The sequence below is a fragment of the Numenius arquata genome, chromosome 8 (genome assembly GCF_964106895.1).
Source record: "Numenius arquata chromosome 8, bNumArq3.hap1.1, whole genome shotgun sequence".
In the NCBI taxonomy this organism is placed as follows: Eukaryota; Metazoa; Chordata; class Aves; order Charadriiformes; family Scolopacidae; genus Numenius; species Numenius arquata.
In genome coordinates, this window is record NC_133583.1 from 19670903 (window position 1) to 19680685 (window position 9783).

The window sequence follows — 9783 nt, forward strand, 5'->3', positions numbered from 1 at the left end:
GAAGCCGGCCGGGAGGCAGCCGGGTGGCAGAGGCCCGGCACCCCTCGGGAGGCTGCCCTGCCTTCATTGCTGTGGCACCCCCAACCCGGCAGCACCCCCACACCAGAAATACTGGGCAGCGTTGCCCAAAGCCAGGAACTGACCCTAAAACCAGGCACATCCCACAGCACCCTCAAAGCTGGCGGCATGCCCAGCGGCACCCCCAAACCCAGAGAAACCCCCTAAACCAGGCAGCACTCTCTGCAGCCACCCCCCAAACCCGGTGGAACCCACCATGTCCACAAACCCCGACAACCCTGGCGGCACCCTCCGTGCCCAAAACACCCCCAAACCCCGGGGGCCGACACTACACCTGCCCACAACCCCCAAAGCCCAGAAATCCCCGACAGGCGCGGAAGCACCCCCCCAATCGGGCACCTCCCCCCTCCCAAAACGGGACGACACTCCCCGAGACCGGCCTCACGCCCCAGACCCCCAGGCCCGTCCCTCAGCCCCGCAGCGGCAGGGACAGCCCCCGGGCCGGGCCCCGCATTGTCGGAGCTGGACAACGGGGGAGCCCGGAGCGGCCCAGGCTCGGCAGCCGCCGCACTCACCGCCGGCCCGGCCGCGCCGCCGCCGCGCTACGGCGAGCCGCGAGGGCCATGCCGGGCGGGCGGGCGCGCCCCGCGTTGCCGGGAGACGGGCGGCGGCGGCGCCGGGCGGGCCGCGCCGCGATTCCCGCTCCGCGCTCAGGACGTGCCCGGGCCAGGAGGCCATCTCGGGGGCAAGGGCAGAGACCCCCGGTCCCGGAGCTGGGTGTGAGCTTCCCCCGGGGAAACTGACCAACCTCCGGGGCCAGCGAGTATCCCAGCGCACGGCCATGGCGCTGGGCAGCTGGCCAAGGCCAGCCCGCCAGGAGGGAAGGTGCTGCCGGGAAGGTGCTGCCGTGGGACAGCCTGGATGCCACCTGGCTGATACCTAAGGCAGATTTCATGTAGTTTATAAATAGTTAAACTGTAGAGAATCTTATTTTAGAGAAGAAATGTAGCTATTTTAGCAACCATCCCAAATGGTTTCAAGGACTTGGTAAGATAAGAAAGGATGTCTGTGGCCCCGAGAACACGGTGACCCAAGACAGGGATGCAATAAATATGGACATTGCCTGACAAACAGGTGGTAGCAGAGAGATCATTAGTTTTAACGAGCAATTAAGCAGTTAGAATGTTTTGCCAACATAAAAAGTGAACCAAAGGACAGGTGAAGAAGATGGAGGAAGAAATGACCCTCACTCAAAATAAGGACCACCAGAAGGCACAACTACGCATGCCCAAAAGCTTCTTATAATATGTAAATGAATTCTCAGAAATATAACAAATATGCTAATGTTTTCTTGGAATTACATTGAATATGTACACCTGTTGTGTATAAATTTAATTTGACAACATTATTCGGTGTGCACAATAGGAGGAGCTATCCCCTGTGCACCCGGCGCCGAAATAAAGAATGCCTGCTTTCTAAACTTTAAATTAAGACTTACAAAGTTTTATCTGCTGGTTTGCGGTAACAGTGCTGGGGCTGCTGGTGTCCAGTGCCGGGGAGCTGCAGCAGGACCCCTATGTCAGCTGGCTGGCGGTGCTGGGACTGCTGGTCTCGGGTACTGGGGGGCCGTGGGATGGGCCCCAACCCTGACAGAGATCCAGGGTGCAGTGTTGACAACTTACCCCTCTCGCTCTGCCTGCTCCCTGCCTCCTGGGGCAAAGGCACTGACTGGCATCGCAGTGGCTATGCCTTGCACCTAGTGCTGCGTCTGCCCTGCTGTCCTCCCATGATGGTGGGCTGATGGAGAAAGGAAAATTGATGAGTTCCCGCTGCCCCAGCATAAGGCAGGTGCAGGGCGTCCCTGGTCTTCCCCCTCTGCCCTGTTCCACCTCCTGTGTGAGGCTGAAACTGAGTTACGGGAGAGCAGAAGGCCGGGACTGCTGGGGCAGGCCCTGGCACGGCACAGAGCTCGCACCCTCCTGTCTCGAGAGCTGGGCAGAAGGACACCAACCTCAAGGGGATTCGAATCCCCATGGTGAGCATTTCCAAGAGAAATGCACCCCTGCTTCTGCAGAGCAGACACTGGATGCAGTAAATTCCAGCATTCAGAGCCTGTCCCTGCAGGAGAGAAACAGAAGGGGCCCAAGTAAGGCCATGGTGATGCTAAGCGCCTGCCGTGCCTCAGGGGTGAGGGAACGGCTCCTACCTGAATGCAGCCCCTGTGGAACCAGGCGTGTTTGCACGCTGGGCACACCATGGTGCCATAGAACTTTCTGTCCCCTACAGGGTCCAGGCAGATGAGACAGATGGGGTTCTCCTCCGGTTCCACCTCCAGTGCCTCATCTGGGAGGTGCTCCCAGCAGAAGGACTTGGGGGGCAGAGGAAAGGGATGGTTGAGGTGAGAAGTGCTGGGTCCTTTTTCCCTGGTGTCGGGAAGGAGTGGAAGTACCTGTACAGAAAACAGGAACTGGATGATGCACCCACCCTCCGTGGCACAGGGAACATGGAAGCTGCTCTCGCAGCCCGTCTCCCAGCAGGTGATGGTGGCCCTGCTCTCACCACAACTGAAGCAGACCTGGAAAGAACACTGTCAAGCCCTCACCTTCTGTTCTGCCTGCTCAATTGTACATCAGGTATCCTCAGGGAGGAATCCCATGAGTCCTACATCCTCCACTCATTGCTGAAAAAGCTCGTTGGGGAAAAAAACTACAGAAGAGAAAAGACAAGGAGCTGATGAGCAAAGTGGGGCAGGGACTGCCTGTTGGAAAGCTGGAGGGAGCTGTGAGAAAGGCTCGCTCCTTTACAAATAGAACGTAAAGAGGACAAAGTCTTTGAAGCCAAGAGAAAAAATTTATTAAAACACAGTGAACGAGTCAGTGGACTCAGGTGCCTCCCTCCCCCCCCCCCCAAAAAAAAAAAAAAAAAAAAAGAGGCCCACCCAGTTACAGAACTTCAGGTATTTATGCCTTCCTGTCCCTTTTCCCATTGGTTCGGTACTTTAGGACTCACATTCTTTCCCGATCGGTTATCCTATCACAGGCTTCATCCACCCCCTTTCCTTTTAAGGAGTTGTTCTCCTAAATTACCCAATCCTGCCCACGCCCCCCAGCAACCAACCTCCTCCATACATCATCCCTCTCTGTAGCAAACGGCCGCAACCCACAAAATGGCTGAAGCAAAACGGCTGAGTTCATCTCTCACAGAGCCCCAGAGGAACTCACCGGGCAGGAGTCATAGGCACCGATCCCTTTTCTCTCCAGCTTGGGCCCACATGTCACGGAAGGAATGAGGCACTTTGCTTCTAAGAGAGAAGCAGCAATAATTTTATTGATACAAACAATGACTTAAAAAAATGAGAGTAAATGTGACAGTGTTTTAAGAAGATTCCATGGCAAGTTACACTGGGTTACTTACTGCACGGAGGACAGGCTCAGAACAGTCAGGGAGACCCTCCTGTTGAGGTTCAGAGAGGACCCCCTTGCTTTCTAAACTTTTCAGAGAGAAGTCCAGGTGTGGCTGGATCCAATCCTAGTCCCAGACTTGGTCAACTTGGTGATGAATAATGTTTTAAGTCTGTGTTGACATCGTTATCTTTAAGACAGAGTGTACTAAGATAATCACAGAATCACAGAATCTTAGTGGTTGGAAGGGACCTTTGAGATCATCAAGTCCAACCACATTAAAAAACAAACAAAAAAACCACAACACACAAAAACAAACAAACAAGCAAACAAAACAAAACAAACAAAAAAAATAAGCCCAGGGGAGCCTCAAGGAAGTACTGAAGGTCTAAAGTTCCTAAAAAACAACAGACGTACATCACATAGGTCCTTAAGAGCCAGCATTGCTGACTTGCTAATTAGTATGAAAACAAAGTCTACTCAAGTTGAATTGTCTCTTTATAATCTCATTTCAATGTGAAAACCGCACCTCCTAGCTAGAAAATGCCCCCTACCCAAATAAGCCCCTTACTTGCTGAACATGCGCAGTGAATTTAAAAAAAGCCGTACGTTTAAGTTGAGGCAGGAAAGAAACTAGCCCATGGCTAGCTAGGAGGCACTGATATTAGATATAGCAAAGGCACTAAACTGTATGAATACCGGCTTTGTGGAGATACCACCCAGCACCCATCTCTGTGCAGACATGAAACAAAGACCTCAACTCTGTGTGTGTTAAATCTGCCTCTTGCACACCTGGTAAAGAACCCAGATTTGGGACAACAAACGGTTTATGTCCAAAGGATTGTATGGTCACAATCAATCCGTTATGTCACTTAGCCAGGATTTCAAAGTTTAGCATGGTACAAGCCAGTTAATGAAGATCTGTCGTGGCAAGGAGTCTGGAGAAGAAACCCTGACAGGCTTCCCTTCTCATGGGGAGATCAGAGCCTGCAGGAGAACTCATTGGGCCCTGGGGTGTCCACTACTTAAAGAATAAGATAATTGACCTATAGTCAGACATATTTGCACACCAGAGAGACATCTATGCCCCTGTTCCAGGCAGCGTTTCGCTACCATGTTACCATATGTCCCCAAAGTACAGGTGCTGCCATGACAACAACCCCCAGTGCTGGTTGTGGATTGGGCAGGAGGAGCCAGGGAGGGGGTTGGAGCACTCGGCCACGCCTCAGATGTCGGGGGTCAGCCTCTGCCTCGCGACACAGCATGCAGGCGGGAGGGGAGAGAGCAAATGGCGGCGGCGGGAATGAGCACCTCTGTGGGGCCGGGGGCAGCGTCCCTGAGGGATTGTCCCCAAGGGCCTGTCTGTCCCTGCCCAGCCGGCTGAAGGGCAGGGCTGGAGGCCGTGGGGAGGAAGGGGGCATGGCAGGCAGGGGTGTCCCAGCAGGTGCCCACTGCCCAGCCTGGTCCGTGATTGCTGAGGAAAGGGGGGCCCAGCCCCGGGGCACTCGGGGAGCTCCTGCCTCCCCCAGCCACTGCTCTCAGCCCCACACTGACCACCCCGACAGCCCCTCTGCCAGGCTCTGGGAGGGACACTTTGCTCTCACCATGCTCCATCGAGTTGGGGGCGTTCTCCTTCCTGGCGGACATGACGCATGTGCACAGAGAGCGTTGGGAGAGTCCGTGTCCCAGCAGCGCTGGGCTGTCTCCTCCAAATGCTCCTCTGTTGACCCTGCTTGGTTAAGAAAGACCTCCCTTTCATAAACCCATGCTGGCTGGCCCTGATCTCTTGGCTGCCCTGCACTTGCCATGAGAGCTCACTCAAGATGATCCTCTCCATGATCTTTGCTGGTACTGAGGTTGGGCTGACAGGCCTGTAGTTCCCCAGATCCTCCTTCTGGCCTTTCTTGTAGATGGGCGTCATGTTAGCCACCCTCCAGTCATCTGGTATGTCCCCTGTTGACCAGGATTGTTGCTAAATGATGGAGAGAGGCTTGGTGAGCTCTCCCGCCAGCTCCCTGAGTACTCTTGGGTGAATCGCATCCGGCCCCATAGACTTAGGCGGGTCTAGGTGCAGAAGCAGATCATTAACTACTGTCCCTGGCCAGATTTAATTCTGTCTGGGCTTTAGCTTGCCTAACCTGATCCCTGGCTACTCAGACGGTTTCTCTCTATTCTTCCCAGGCTATCTGTCCTTGCTTAAACCCTCCGTAGGCCTCCTTTTTGCTATTCAGTGTGTCCAGGAGCTCCTTGTTCATCCATGCAGGCCTCCTGGCTTTTTTGCCTGACTTCTTCATTGTTGGGATGCATTGCTCCTGAGTTTGGAAGAGTAGGTGATCCTTGAATACTAACCAGCTTCCTTTGGCCCGTCTGCCCTCCAGTGCTTTATCTCACAGTACCCTACCACGCAGACCCATCAAGAGGCCAAAGTCTGCTCTCTTGAATTCCAGGATGGTGAGCTTGCCCAAAAGATCTTGTACTCTGCCATTTTGTGATCACTGCAGTCAAGGCTTCCCTTGAGCTTAACATTCCCCCCTAGCTCCTTCTTGTTGATAAGGTCAAGGTTCAGTATAGTTCCTCTCTTCAGTGGCTCCTCTACCACTTGGTAGAAGTTGTCATCACTGCATTCCAAGAACTTCCTGGTTCACTTATGTCCTGCTGTGTTGTCCCTCCAACAGATATCGGGTGGTTGAAGTCCTCCACGAGGACCAGGGCCTGTGAATGGGAGGCTGCTCCTATCTGTCTATAGAGGGCCTTATTCATTTAGTCATCCTGGTCAGATGGGCTGTAGCAGACCACCACTATAATGTCACCTATCCCTGCATTCCCTTTAATCCTGACCCATAAGCTCTCTGTTGGCTTTTCATCCATTCTCAGGTGGAGCTCAATACACTGCAGCTGGCCATTGATCCTCTTTTCCCCTGCCTGCCCTTCCTTAAAAAGCCTGTATCCTTCTATTCCAACACTCCAGTCATAGGAGCCATCCCACCACGTCTCTATGATGCCAATGAGATCATAGCCCTGGAGGTGTGCGCACATCTCTGTCTCCTCTTGCTTGTTCCCTGTTGGCTCCTGTTACCTCAGGGGCACCTGGCTCATCTCTGTAAGACTTTGAGTGTGCTGTAGTGTACCCAGCACATCTCACAGCAACAGGCTGAGGGCCCTCACTAGCACCCCATGCCTCTAACCTTGGTGTGTCGTCCCTTGGCTTGTTATGGGCAAGGCTGACAGTACCTCCCTCCCCCATGAAGCCCAGTTTAAAGCTCTGTCAAAGAGTGCTGCTAGCTCAGGAGCAAAGACCCTCTTCCCCTTTTAAGAGAGATGAACCCCATCTGACGCCAGCAGGCCTGGTGCTGTGTAGGCCATCCTGTTCTCAAAAAAACCAAAATTGTGATGGTGACACCAGCCGCGGAACCATGTATTAATGGACTGAGTGCCTCCGTTTCTTCCAATGTCACTGCTCGCAACTGGAAAGAGAGAAGGAAAAATAACCTGCTCCCCAGATTCCCTTACTAACCATCCCAAGGCCCTGAAGTCTTTTTTCATTGCCCTTGGGCTACATGTTGTGACTTCATTGCCATCTACCTGGAAGAGCAGCAGTGGGTAATAGTCTGAGGGCCATACCAGGCCATAAAGTTTCCTAGTAATGTCCCTGACCCAGGCCCCAGGGAGGCAGCAGACAGTTCCCTAAGATATTAGGCCCTCAGTTCCCTTCAGAAGGGAGTCGCCTACAACTATATAACTCTTCTTTTCCTCCTCAATGAGGTAGTCGTTATACAGGGGCGTAGGCATTTCTGGTCCTGGCGACTCCTCTGGTGTAGTCAGACCATCATCCACATCATCCATTGGCTGGCCTGCCATATCTAGAGCCTCATACATGTTGTACAGAGGCATGTGGGTAGGTGAGATGAACAAGGAGGGGGTCCATTGCCACCCCTAGCATGGACTTACCTCCATTCACAGCTTTCCATAAGCTACTGCCTTTACGCCTGGAGGGTATGGGATCCCTTTGATCTTGTTTTTTTTCTAGTGTCTGTCCCTGTTTCTGTCTCAGGGAGGTCAGAGCATGATTCCACTAGTCTGTTTTCTTTCTCACAGTCTAATGCTGCTTGGCCTTTCTACTTCATCTGTTCCTCTGCGACCAGGCTGAAGTCCAACTGGTCACAGCTCAAACACTCCCTGCAGCTTGATACCTGGGTGGCTGCATGTTTCCACAGTGCTACAACTATTCTAGCAAGTGCAGAGGAGGTAGCTTTGGGCCAGGTGGAAACCACAGTTAAGCTCCCTCTCAACAGCTGAACTCATCTCTTGAGTTGGCAGAGTTTGAGCAGTGTTCTTGAACGCCCTTCTACGCAAAACCTCTGTTTGACACGCAAGGTTAGAGCTCTGTCCAGAGCACAGCAGTTGAAGCATGTGGAAAGTGGCAGGGCCCGGGGTGCATGGTGCTGGGAAGGTGTTATGGTTTGAGAGAACCCATAACAATCTATTGTCGTTAGACAATTATTCTGTCACCCAATGACCCCTCTCCACCCGGAAAGGGGAATCGGGGAACACAAACACATGGGTTGAAATATAAATAGATTTAATAGACTAAGATTAAATAATTAACAATAATACTAAAGAACCAGTATTAATCCCGATACTGATATAAGATATGCAGGAATTATACTCAGCCAATTATATCAATAGGAAGCTGCGCACTCCCAGCAGTGGATAGCAAATGTCGGACACTGCGAGTGCAGTGGCTTCAGGAGGAACACGGGAGAGATCTCGCACCCGCACAGGCCCAGAGGGCCTGGAGCGGCTCCTGCCCTCAATTTCTGGGGAGCCAGAGGAGGACGCCGATGGCAGCTGGTGGCTATGCTGGGGCTACTGGTCCCAGGTACTGGGGAGCGGTGGGATGGCCCCAGCACCACCTGGCTGTGGGTGCTGCTCTCAGCACTTGGTGCAGGTGCTTGGCTGCTCTCACGGCGTCTTCTGGGCCGGCTGTATGGAATTTGGGCTCGACACTGCAACCTGGAGTGGTTTCAAATGTGGTCAGGTCCAGGGGTGCTGGAGCACCTGCCGCTCTTGAGCGCTGGGGAGCAGTGGGACAGCCTTGATGCAGCTTGGCTAATGGTGCTGGGGCTGGTGGTCCCAGGTGCCAGGGAGCCAAGGGAAGGCCCCACTCTTGACTGGATGACACTCTCAAGGGCTGGGGAGCCATGGGATGGCCTTGATGCCGCCTGGCTATGAGTGCTGGGGCTGCTGGTCCCGGGTGTTGGGGAGCCACAGGAAGGCCCCACTCCTGCCTGGCTGGCGGTGCTGGCTCTGGCGATCTGCGAGCTGGCACTGGAGACTGTAAGGGGAAGCAGGAAGGTCAAGGGCACGGCCCCCTAGGCCCGGGACAGGATAGAGCGGTGGACCCAGCCCTCCTGGAGCAGAGAGGCTCTGCCATGGCCACCCTGGGCACGCGCTGCCAGGCCTTGCCTGGCCCCTGGCCCCAGCCCCGGGGCAGCCGGGTGCTTTGCCTCTTACCGGTGCCCAGGCCAGCACAGCCGTTGCACTCCCAGCTGGCCCTGCTGGCGCTGCTGCTCAAAGACGAGCATCGTCGGTGGGTGCTTTCGGCACCGCAGGAGGAGCAGAGGAGCAGTTGCCAGGGCCTGGGGAAGCAAAAGGGACTGTGGCTGTGAGGACAGAGTGACCGAAGCAGCACAAAATTATCTGCAGAGCTCTGATTCTCAGTGCATGTCCTTCGAGCCCTTGGCTGACAGAGATCCCATGCAGAGCCCTGGGGTGCAGCGCTGGACACTTACCCCTCTCGCTCTGCCTGCTCCCTGCCTCCTGGACAAAGGCACTTGCTGGCATTGCAGTGCTTGTGCCTCTCATTTACTGCTGGATCTGGCCTGTCGTCATCGTATGATGGTGGACTGATGGAAAAAGGAAAATTGAAGAGTCCCCGCTGCCCCAGCATAAGGCAGGAGGAGGGCGTCCCTGCTCTTCCCCGCTGCCCTGTGCCACCTCCTCCGTGAAGCTGAAGCCCAGAGTCACGGGAGAGCGGAGGGCCAGGACTGCTGGGGCAGGCCCTGGCACGGCACAGAGCTCGCACCTTCCTGTCTGGAGAGCCAGGCAGAAGGACACCAACCTGTCAGGGATTCGAATGCCCATGGTGAGCACTTCTTTCCGATATTGCTGTCCATCTTGGCAATATGGGCAGCAGAAGCTGAAGTAGCCAAGTTGGAATGCGTAAGCCTGGATGCAGCCCCAGTGGAACCAGGTGTGTTTGCATGCTGGGCACACCATGGTGCTGTAGGACTTTGTGTCCCCCACAGGGTCCAGGCAGATGAGGCACACTGTGTCCTCCTCCGGAGCAGCCTCCACTCCTGGT

At 54.5% G+C, this 9783-nt stretch overlaps 1 pseudogene; it reads right to left on the reverse strand.

The window, feature by feature from the left end:
* Window positions 1-1696: 1696 nt before the first annotated feature.
* Window positions 1697-7310, reverse strand: LOC141467245 (G2/M phase-specific E3 ubiquitin-protein ligase-like; annotated as a pseudogene).
* Between the last annotated feature and the right edge of the window lie 2473 nt (window positions 7311-9783).